The sequence below is a fragment of the Protopterus annectens genome, chromosome 4.part0 (assembly GCF_019279795.1).
Source record: "Protopterus annectens isolate FY-2018-M chromosome 4.part0, PAN1.0, whole genome shotgun sequence".
Lineage (NCBI taxonomy): Eukaryota > Metazoa > Chordata > Ceratodontiformes > Protopteridae > Protopterus > Protopterus annectens.
In genome coordinates this window covers 137,051,184-137,063,445 of record NC_056733.1, presented here as the reverse complement: position 1 = coordinate 137,063,445, position 12,262 = coordinate 137,051,184, and the positions used below count along the sequence as shown (strand labels likewise).

The window sequence follows — 12,262 nt, the reverse complement described above, 5'->3', positions numbered from 1 at the left end:
TTGATTCTATCTGGAAATAGTTTCAGAGAAAGAGAATCCCTCAACAGAAAACACTGAAAAAAATCTTTCTTCAAAATCAGATGCTGGTGTTTAAGCAGAAAGCATGGAAGATGTCCTTTCCTGGTCCAGCCACTGTTCTTCATACAGGGAATCATTAGGGTCAGTGACAGGAGTTTTATTTTTACTCAATGCATTCCAGTCAGAATGTAAAGATGTTAATGCCTGCAATAAACCCTAAGCCAATCCAATAAAATAATTCTTATCCACAGAAACATAGCCTGAGGAAGACAAATGTTTAACTTTCTGTTTCCTTTTCCTAGGGACATCCATAGAAGGTGACTAACTGCAATCTGAAACTTCATTCCATGGGAACAGGTTTTTCTTTTTCTTAGGTCTGGAGGAAGGTACATGGGACTTGTAAGCTATTCCATGGTTCTGCTGGAAAATAATTCTGATTTATGGTTAGCAAAGCTACCAAGAGTTGGTGACAGGTAAGTTGTCAAAGGTAATCTTCGCAAGCAAATACACAATATAGTTAACAGAAGCACTAGTCCAATCCCCCCAAAAACAGTAATTTCAATAAAATTAGCCCAAAAGTTTCTACAAAAACTGCTTAAATTAAACATAGGTAGTAAAAATTAAAAATAGAAGGTAATAAGTCTGTCAACAAGGCAGTCTTGACTCTTTCCCCCACCCCCCAAAAACATAATTCCAAGCAAAATACACTGTTCCTGACAGAAATGATAATGGCTTTCACAAAAATATATACTGTAGAAGGTGGTTTTCCCCAAAGGGAACTTATCTGTCCAGCAAAGGAAGATCTCTAGCTGACTGTCAATCTTCTGAAAAATACAAGAGGAGTGCTCTGTTAAACAGCAAGACTGAAGATTTTGGAACCCAGACTACTGGTTTTCATCCTTGGGATCTCATGCACCAGCAGTTTTGACACGTGTGAAAGGTAACCAAAGTCTTTGGAAGGCTGGTCGGCTGTTATAGCCATAGCAGGATAAGGCTACTGCAGCACTGATTTAATGAATAAACATCTACTATTAGGGCAAAAGTACAAAACTTTCTAGTCCATCCTAATCAATACAAGGACAGAGTCCCAAGCTTATTTTCATGGGTGACCACCTTCATCTGTCAAAGAAAAGAATTAGATCTACAGAGCACATTCAGGTCACAGTGTCTTGCTAAGAAGTATGCAATGAAACCCATATAGCTGATGCACAAATATTACACAAGGATGTTTGCCTAAAACATTGCTTGACAGACAACCACTGCCCTTGTTGAATGAACCTTAGGCACCAAAGGGATATGTTTATTATATTTTTCATAAAATAATTTAATAAAATTAAATAAAAACAGTTAACTATTTTGGCAAATTAATCATAGGAGTTTTATAACCCAATTTCTTGTCAGAAAAGGAGAGACACTGCTGTGAATCTTTTGTATAGTTTTGGTCCTGTCCTGATAAAATCAGAGTTGCCAGTCAGCATCCACACAATAAAAACATATTTGTCTTTTATGGTAATTGTGAACGACATGCATGCAGGCTAACATGCTGACTAAGATTTGTCTCAGTGGCTACCTTGAATAAGAATGGCAAGTCAGTTCACAATAACACTGTCACAATGGTTATCACCCAGAAACTCTTCCCGCAAAAGAAACAGCCACTAAAAAAAAACAGGCTTCCAAGATACATTTGCTTTAGCCTGTTTTCTGCTATACAGATTTTAGCTCTTCTAGCTTCTTATTCATTTATTTATTGACATTTGCTTTCTGGGTCAGTCTAACTGGGTGGCAGGCCATTTTCAGTGGAGGCTTGGTGAGAAAAGCTCCAGAGTATTACAAAACATTTTAACAATAGTTTTGCAGTCTTTAAAAACAATATAAAAAACAAACGCAGTTTAAATAATTATATCAAATTAGACATAATATGAAAATAAGAAGTTATGTACTCACCATAACGTTCCATCTGAGTAGGTAAACTTCATTTGTCAGCAACCTATGGGTTATCAGATCCATATCGGATCCGAGCCAGCAGTTTCCAGCAGCTAAGATCCGAGCTCCAAGCTCCTCCCCCTTACCCATAACTCCCTGCCATCCCTTCCTGACCTCAGATCGAGTTTGCCTAAAACAAGACTTGCAATCGCAACCTGCCTAGGGTAAACCGGGTACAACCTACCGAGAAGCAGGAACACCAAAAACATCCGAAGAGGACAGGGGGACAGAGGGAGGGACGGTTGCTGACAAATGAAGTTTACCTACTCAGATGGAACGTTATGGTGAGTACATAACTTCTTAATCTGAAGTAGTTAACTTCATTTGTGCATCAACCTATGGGAAAGAGTCCCCAGCTACCTGAATCTTGGGAGGCCCTCAAGGAAGGATGTTCTGGAGCACTGCGGAGCCAAAGGATGCTCTCCCTCTGTAAACCAGATCTAACTTGTAGTGGTTTATAAAAGTGTGAGATGAGGCCCACGTGGCAGCCGAGCAAATGTCATCCAATGAAACTCTAGCTCGAAAAGCAGCAGAGGTAGAAACAGACCGAGTTGAATGGGCATGGACTCCCTGAGGAGCAGGCCTGCCAGAACTCTCATAAGCCAAGAGAATACACTGAGAAATCCACCTGGATAGTGTGACTTTAGAAACAGCTTTCCCCAAACTGGATTTAGCAAAGGACACAAATAGCTGATCTGAACGTCTATGACCAGCTGTCCTGTGCAGGTAAAATCTCAACTGTCTGTGTACATCCAAAGAGTGTAATATGAATTCGCCCTTATTTTGGTAATTAGGGAAGAAGACTGGCAAATTAATAGACTGATTAATATTAGTTTCGGAAGCAATTTTGAGGAGAAAGGAGGGATTGGTCCTGAGGAATACCCTATCCTTGTGGAAAATCAAGTATGGAGGCTTGGCACAAAGGGCTTGAAGCTCCGAAACCCTTTTTGCCAATGTGATAGCGACAAGAAAGGCCGTTTTCCAGGACAAGAACTTGAGATCTACCGAAGCAGCAGGCTCAAAGGGAGGAGCTGTTAAGGCCTGGAGCACCAGCGATAAGTCCCAAGGAGGGATCACCTCTTTCACCAGAGGCCTTAGTAGGACGGTGCCCTTTAAGAAGGTCTTACATAATCTGGATGAAGTCAGAGGGCCAAGATCACATCCAACGTGGTAATGAGCAACAGCCGCCAACTGTACTTTGACTGTGGAAGAGCTAGCACCTTTATCAAACAGTCCCAACAGAAAATCCAGCACAGCTGGTAACAGAGCTGTGAAAGGATCTAGGTTCTGATGTTCAGTCCAAACAGAAAAACGTTTCCATTTGCTACGATAAACCTTCCTAGTAGACGGCTTGTGGGCCACCACTAGGATCGCTTTAACCTGGGAAGAGATACCGGGAGTCCGAACTAAGAGTGGAACTGGATCAACCAAGCTGTGAGCTTGAGGTTGTCCAGGTTCAGGGTTGGTAGGCCCAGGGGGTGAGATATCAGATCCGGACGGGGATCTAGAATCCAGGGAGGATACACTAGATGAGTCCACAGATAAGGGAACCATGCCTGATGAGGCCAGAATGGGGCAATGAGGATTATCGTGCATCCCAACCGTCTGGCTTTCTGCAGAAATTTGAGCATCAGGGGAAGGGGCAGATAAGCATAAAGAAGACCGGGAGGCCAAGCATGCACAAGAGCGTCTCTTGGTGATTCCCCGGGTGGGGGAATTAGAGCGAAGTAGGTGTCGCACTTTGTGTTTGAAGGAGAGGCGAAAAGATCGCAACAATGTTGACCCCATTTGGAAAAGATCTGCTTCGCTACCTTTGGATTCAGAGACCACTCATATGGGGAGAGGATGGTGCAACTCAGTCTGTCCGGTAGGATGTTGGACCGACCCGGAATGTGCGTTGCTCCGAGAAAGCGGTTGGTGGAAATCACCCATTCCCAAGCTCTCATGGCCTCTCGACAAAGTGGAAAGGACCTGGTTCCCCCTTGTTTGTTGATATACCAAACGACAGACATGTTGTCCGTCTGGATCGCAATCGTCCCGATGGGAAGAAGGCTCTGAAGTGCTTGCAACGTTAACAGCACCACCCTCATCTCCAGGACACTGATATGCAGTGAGGTCTCCATCTGGTTCCACGTGCCTTGGACGGTCCTGCCACAACAATGCCCCCCCCAACCCGAAGCGAGAGGCGTCCGTGGTCATCATGGCTAGGGGAGGGGACAGAGAAGGGGCGCCCCTTTTGGAGGTCCGGAGACTGGAGCCACCATAAGAGGGCACTCCTGCAAACCCTGCTGAGAGGGACAGGATGGTTCAGGGGAAAACGTAGGAAGGACCATTGGGCTTGGAGTGTCCATTGCAGAATTCTCATATTTAGGCGCGCCATGGGAAGGAGATTGATGGTAGCCACCATCAAGCCTAGGGCCCTCAGGACCAGTTCCACCGGAGGGGTCGGACAATGAAGAATGGCCTGCACATGTAGTTTTAGGGATCGCAACCAGTCCGGGGTTAAGAAAACTAAGAGCTGGTTTGTGTCTACCCTGGCTCCGATAAAATCTATGACCTGAGTCGGCAGCAGGGAGGACTTCCCAGCATGAATCGTGATCCCCAGCCGGGGAGCTAAGTGAAGGAAGAAGTTCCTGGCTATGCAGAGTAGATGCCGTGTGGGGGCGGTCAGGAACCAGTCGTCCAGGTATGAAAAGACCTGAATTCCCTGTAGTCTCAGGTGGGCCGCTACTACCACTAACACCTTGGTGAACACCCTGGGGGCTGTGGTGAGACCAAAGGGGAGGACCCTGAACTGATAGTGACTAGCTCCTAGCCGGAAGCGGAGAAACCTCCTGGATTGTCTGTCCATTAAGATGTGGTAGTACGCATCCTTGAGGTCTATGGAGCACATCCAGTCATTCTCCTGCAAAAGGGGGAGAATGGATTGAAGAATGACCATCCAGAACTTTTCTTTGGTTATTGCCAGGTTCAATAGAGATAAGTCGAGGATTGGCCTTAAGTCCACCGTCTTTTTTGGCACCAAGAAGAACCTGGAGTAAAAGCCCGATCCGTACTGGTCTGGGGGGATGTGCTGGATCACTCCTTTTTCTAGCAGCTGCCAAATTTCTGTAGCTGCAGCCTCCCTCTGATCGGGTGGGACATCGGGGAGGAATCTGGGTCTGAGAGGGGGATGGAGAAATGGAATCTCGTAGCCTCTGGATATGATCTGAAGCACCCAGCGGTCTGTTGTGATGGACTCCCAAGCTGCTAGGTGCTTCGAGAAACGCCCCCCGACTGCCTCCAGAGTGGAGCAGTCGGGTAACCCCTCAGGGTTGCTGCGTGGGCTGATCAGAGAAAGGTTCTCTGGACCCAAAGTTCTTCGGGCCCCCTCTGCCTCTAGGGCGGCGTCCACCCTGTCCTCCTCTGCCTCTGAAGGATGGGGAGTCCGGAGAAAAACGGGATTGCTGAGACTTTCGGAACCACATCTTCTTCTGTCCCTTTTGGTTCTTCGAGAAGGACCTCTGGGGAGCAGAGAAGCAGACTCCGACGGCAGACGTCTTCCCGTCTTTCTCGCTCTGGACTAAGGTATCGCGTACGGTCTTGCCAAAAAGGGCAGAACCATCAAACGGGGCATTAGCGAATGACGCCTTGAAGGGGTCTGCAAAATCACAGTGGCGGAGCCAGGCCTGTCACCTTAGCACGATGCCCGCTAGCATGGGACAGCAGCCACATAGAGGTATTAGAAATCGACCTGAGAGTGGCCATTCAGGTAGAGGACACCTGTTTGTCCTCTGCCGACATGGACTCTGGGGGTGACCCGGCATATTCTTTGATAAGATCTCGCTGGAGCCGTATGACATGTGCCATGTAGTTCAGCGACCTTATAGAGAAGGTGGCTGAAGCAAACATCCACATCCCCAAAAGGTCCATCGCCCGGGACTCCTTGTCAAGAGGATGGACCGAGGGACTCTCTTGGGCCAGTTCCCTCTTGGTGGCCGCCGCCACCAACATGGCATCTACAGGCGTTCCCTTGCACCAGTGACACCTGTCCGAAGGCGGGCTGAGAATTCTGTCAGGCCTCTTAGGGACGGGCCCCACAATGTCGGGCTCCTTCCAAGCCCAGGTAGTGATCAGATCTACCAGGAGATCGGCCAGAGGGGACACCCAAGAGGTAGACGGGCCTGCTTCAAATGCCTCCAGGAACACAGACTCGTCTGAGGTAGGCTTTGGGGCAGACCACCCCCCTGATCCTGAGCATCTCCATGATGTCTTCAAATGAGACGTCTTCAGGGGGTGATCTTGGGGAGCCATTCCCTTCCTCCAAGTCCGTGTCCTCAGTCAAGGACTCAGGGGAGTCCAAGTGTCTCCTTTTGCACTTGTACTTGTGAGGGACCTCCTCAGGGGGGCTGTCTGAGGAGGCCTCACCAGCCACATCTTGTTCCAACAAGAGAATTACCTGGGACGTCTGAGCAGGCTGTCCTTGGGGCCGGGTGATGGAAGTCAGACCCATCTGCGAGGGAGTGCAGGGTGGAGCCGTAGCTAAGGCCGGGGGCCTGGATTCCATCAACAGAACCCTCTCTACCATGTCGAATGCCGAAGGAGAGTCGCTCCCCCTAGGATCTGAGAGCCGACTCTCCCTCGGATCTGATGGGCAGATCGGGGCTGGAGCCGAAGCCCTCGGATCCGAAGGGCCAGTATGCTCCGACCTAGTCAGAGCCGAAGGCACACTGACCGCCTCAGATCCGAAGCTCAGCTCTCGGCTCCAAGAGCTGGGATCCATAGAAAAAGTACCCAACAGACTTGAGGGTACTGTCGGCACCGAAGTACCTGAGACTACTGGCGCCGACACCCCCCGGCTCCGACACTACTCGGCTCCGAAGACCCTGAGAACGGGAAGCGGGTTGGGGAAGGAGCTATCGGGGTGAAAAAGGGGGTCGAGCTCCCCCCCCGGGGGGGATGCAGGAGCACTCCCATCTGCAGCTGGGCCTGGAGGAACCTTCTCATCATCCAGTCCAAGTCTGCATCCGTCAGGCTTCTGGTCGACCTGGAAGAGGTCACCGAGGTGGGATGGGAGTGCCGCCTTGATGACCTCGAGGGAGATCAGGTCTCCTCCTCCACCGGCCCCGGCTAAAAGCAAGGAGAATGGGGGCGAGAAGGAAAAGGCCCGGCCGTCGCGGGGGGAGAGACCTGCTTGGTCGGCAGGGCTGACGCAGAGGCCTCGGCCCGCCACTTGTGTTTCTCGTGGCGCTTCTCCTTCCTGCTTCCCTATCCTCCTGGCCCGAAGAGGGAGGTTGAGTCCTGGCCAGAGGAAGGGAAGGGTCCGTGGATGCTGCCACGGAGGGGCCGGAGGACGGAGCTGAGTCCAGGGGCAGGAGTCCCGCCAGGATCTGCTTCGACCTCCGGTCCCTGGTAGCCCTGGGGTTGAACGCTGCACAAATAGTACAGCCAGAAGATAAGTGTTCAACCCCAAGGCATAAAACACACCGAGTGTGGCCATCAGCCGGGGAAAGCTTATGGCCACACTTGGTAGATTTAGAAAAGAATGTCTTGGAGGCCTCAGACATTTAACTAAAAACACAAACACTAGACCCCAAGACCACACACACAAACACACCCTAACACACTAAGAATCAAGGGGGAGGGAACGCAAAACCTGCAGAAATACTCTAAAACTAAAACTAAACTAGTTCCAACACTTAAATCACCCAAAACTTTAAGAAAGTTAAGAAAAAAAAAAGGATTTTTCTCACAAGAAGTCTCAGGAAAACTCAGACGCTCAAGATAAAGCTGCTGTTCAAACCGCGGCAAACTAGATCTGGGGTCAGAAAGGGATGGCAGGGAGTTATGGGTAAGGGGGAGGAGCTTGGAGCTCGGATCTTAGCTGCTGGAAACTGCCGGCTCGGATCCGATATGGATCCGATAACCCATAGGTTGATGCACAAATGAAGTTAACTACTTCAGATCATTGGTTAAGAATAGATACAAGTTATATGATAATGATATAATAGTTTGAGAAATTTTAGCTAGTTTATAAAGTAATTAAAGGTAAGTTAGTATATTACAAATGGGAAGTCCTCTACAAAGTGAGAAAAAAGCAGGCATATGGTATATTTAGAGAAAAAGACAGATAAGAGAAATGTATAGAAGTAAGAAAGTGAGTGAAAAAGAGAGCGTAAGGAGATGTCAGTTATGAATGGGTATTTGTTGATATCTGGAGATATAGTTTATCCTGGTATTGAGCAAGAACAGAGACAGCTGTTGGCTAGGAAGTCTTTCAGAATGCTTTTGAAGGATGCAAGGGACAGTATTGACCTGCTGAATAGAGATAAGGAGTTCCAGGCCTTAGCAACATGATACAAGTACAGTCAATGCCCAGCAGGTTTGTGGACAGACAGAAGTTTTTGGTCATTGGATTATAATAACCAACTGGGAACATAGCTGTATAGAATGTTATTTAGTGCTGGACAAGCAGATGGATTCTGGATACTTTTTTTAAGTGGTAAGAAGGTGTGTATATACTAGTTGATGGGGTAGTTATAACCAATTTATGCTTTTTAGTGGTAAACAGTGGTGGATTCTGGAAGGGGTATTTGCTACAAATTTAGCAACTTTGTTATAGCATTGTTCAAATTTTGATGTTTGTGATGCCTGAAGGTTAGTAAGGATGGGAGTTCCATAAATGAATGTAGGGAGGAGATGAGTAGTGGCAAATGTAGTTTTAGTTATTGGTGAAAAAGCTTTTGGCTCTATAACGCATCCCTAGTTTTTGAAGTTTTTTTTCTTATGCAATTTTGTATATGAAGGTCAAATTTAAGATTATTAACCACTATCATCCTTAATAATTTGCTATGGCAAGTGACTTCAATGGTTATATTATCAAGACAGAGGACTTTAAATTTTGTTTTTTCATGAAAGAGGAATTTGGGGAAAAAGTAGTAGTTAGTTTTTTTATGGTTGAGCATGAGTTGTGAGTTCAAAGCCATGTTTCAGTTGCTGTTAAAGCTTCTTGAGTAATTTTTGGCAGTGTGCCATTTTTTCAGATGTACAAATCTGTGTGGAGTCATACATGCACTGCATCAGTGAGGCCTGTTGTGTGGATGGTGTTGGTGAGAATTTTAAAAAGGAGAGAACCAAGGATAGAGTCTTGTGGTACACCATTAGTGACTGGGAGGTATGGATACATGGTGGAGTGCCATTTTGCTGACTGATACCTATTGGATAGCTTGCCTTTGAACCATAGAATTGTGGGCTGAGAAAGACCTAATGAGGACATTGAAGTAGAGGTTTAGTGTGGCAAACTCGGTCAAAGACTTTAGACAAGTCTAGAAATAATCAGGAGACTAGTTTGCTGTTATCTCTAGCTTTATTTTCAGTATTTATATAGGTTAGAAGTACAGTGTTAATACTATGGAAAAGCTGGAAGCCATGCTGTGTGGGAAATATGACTTCTTCCTGCAGGAGATAGTTTAGCAATGTTTTTAAATATATTTTTCATGTATTTTGAAGAAGGGGTTAGATTGCTATAGGTCTAAAGTTAGTAATATCTGTTAAATGTCTTCCTTTATGCACAGGGATAATGTATGACTTTTTCCAAAGACAGGGAATGTGGGATTCCTAGACTGACCTATTTATAAGAATTGAATAGACAGAAATTGATAGAAAACATAAGCAACTATGAGATGATCTGTAAAGCTTCTAAGCCCTTCTAAAGCAAATCTTTTTTTACATTAATCTTATGTGTATGCTCATCTTGGGGCTATCAGCTTTATTCATAACTTATCTGGTTTGTACTGAACTTCATGCTCATACTTTTGTAATATGTATAACTTTCTTTGAAGTCTTACTGGTGCTCTGCAAAAATACTTTAAATATACTCTATAGTGTCTTATGATCTGACTCCACAGTGCATAGGTTAATATAGGTTCATAGGTAGGTAGTAGGCTATCTGCCCTAGGGCATTTATAACCCTAGCCAGAATGTGTTGGCTTTCACCTCCCTTTTATACTAGATTCCTGAGCCTCTGTCCAGCAGGGCTATAGAAGTGATCCCGGGAGTAAACTTACGATTTCCCATCCACTCACCAAGATTTCTCTTGAAGAGGGTCAGCGAAGGGCTCTGCCTAACATGGACTGGGATTCTATTCCAGAGCAAGGGAAGCCTTTGGGATATTAATCTATTCCTCCAGCATGTCCTACTTATTGTTGTGTTAAGGTTTAAATCCCTGGAGCGTGTAGCTCTAATGGATTTGGTTTTCTTGAGGTGGAGCATATCCAACAATTCCGGGTTAGACATGGCCTTGTACATCAGGCAGAGATCGCCTCTGAGTAGGCAGTAAGCAACTGAGTAAAGCTGGAGTTTCTTTAGTTGAGCTGCATAAGGCATCTGTTTGAGGCCCATGATCCTCTTGGTGAGGTATTTTTGAGGTCTCTCCAGCTGTTGCAGGTGTCGGGTAAGGTATATCCCAAATGGGGCATTGTACTCAATTATGGGCCTGATGAGCAATGAGTAGAGGGGCACAATGACCTCTCTTGATCTAGATGTGAACCCTTTTGTGATTAGGTGAGCTATATAGAAGGTTTTTCTAACCACTTTGGCAATGTGATTGTCAAAGGAGAGGTTACTATCTACTTGGGTCCCAGATCCCTAATTACTCCTTCCGTACTTAGTGGATTTCCTCCTATGTGGTAGTTTGTGGGGACTTTGTTTTTCCCAAAGGGGATGACTATGCACTTTCTGGCATTTAGCTTGAGGCCATGGTTCTGACACCAGGTATCCATCTCCGTAAGGCCCTTCTGGAGGATGCTTGTGTCAGCTGGTGAGTCGATTATGGCTCCCAGTTTGCAATCATCTGCGAACTTGGTAAGCCATAGTCCTCCCATGTTTGCCTGTACCTCAGAGAAGTATATACCGAACAAGAGGGGTCCCAGGACTGAGCCCTGTGGGACACCACTTGTAACCGGTTTAGAGTCGGACATGGCACCCGTGACTCTGACCATGTGAGTTCTATCCCTGAGCCAGTTTGCAACCCATCTTGTGACATATGGGTTAATATTTAAGCTGGTAAGCTTATTTATGATGCCAGAGTGGGGTATTGTCTCAAAGGCTTTTGCAAGGCCAAGGCAGGCTGTGTGGACTACCTTTCCCTCATCTATGGCTTTGGTTATTATTTTGAAGAAGTCAACTAGGTTTAAGAGGCAAGATCTGCCTTTAACAAAGCCAAATTGGGTAGGGTCCAGTGTTTGTAGGTTCCCAATGTCTTTGTTTATGAGATCCATGATGATGCACTCCATAGCCTTGCAGACCAGGCTAGTCAGGCTTATAGGGCGATAGTTCCTGGGATCCATTGTGGCGCCACCTTTGTGGAGAGGGATCACTGTTGCTGTATGCCATTCATTGGGTACATAACCTATGGTAAGGCTGAGTTGGAACAGTGAATTTATGTAAGGGTTTAGTTCGTAGATACAGCTAAGAGACTTTTGACAACTAAAAGCTATGTCTAACATCTCTTTGTCTGTAATACCATATTGCATTTCAGAATTAAAGTTCTTGTCCCATGTGTTATTGGTCTACCTTCTTAAAGTAGCACTAGTCCAAGCTCTTGTTAAATTTGAAATGTACATAATTGTGATATACCACACAATCAAAAGTAGGTGCCTCGATGATTAGATTTTTTAGTATCCTGAAGCTGCATTCTTGTTTAACTGACCAAAAAGAATCAACATCATGCTGAACTAAGATAGCTTCTTATGTGGCATTGCTATAACTGACAAGTTTTGAATGAAATTGGAAGTTTATTGCACCACACCAAGAAATGATGTTACAGATGAGAGATCCATCATATGGTTTCTGCATTTTTACTATTGTTTTGTACCTTGTCTGTACCTGATTTGAAACTTTCCAAAGTCAAAACATATCCTGTTTATTTGAGAATTAGTAAATAGCTCTGACATAAGCTCATTGGTGTTTACTAGGCTAATGATATCAGGGGTTATTTTTAAGTCTAACCTTGATTCCTAAAGGTGTATGTAAGGAAAACACCTTGACTATTATGCCAACCCCCAGTCCTCACATTTAGATATATCAAGTTTCAAACCTCTTTGCTATAATTTTTAGCAATTTAATAAATCCGAAGTTATGGGAAAGATGAAGTTTGGTAGTTCCCTAAACCAATCATCAACTATACTGATCACATTTTCAGCACTTCCATATTTTCAGTTACTGCTCTCTGAAACACTTCTGGGGCTTACAAGATTCCAAAAGCTAGTCTTATACTTCAGTT

At 45.5% G+C, this 12,262-nt stretch overlaps 1 protein-coding gene across 1 annotated transcript in view; it reads right to left on the bottom strand.

Moving 5' to 3' along the window:
- LOC122800226 (dynein axonemal heavy chain 17-like) overlaps positions 1–12,262 on the bottom strand; it is a 17,083,451-nt gene that overhangs the window by 2,922,741 nt on the left and 14,148,448 nt on the right. The window lies entirely within an intron of this gene.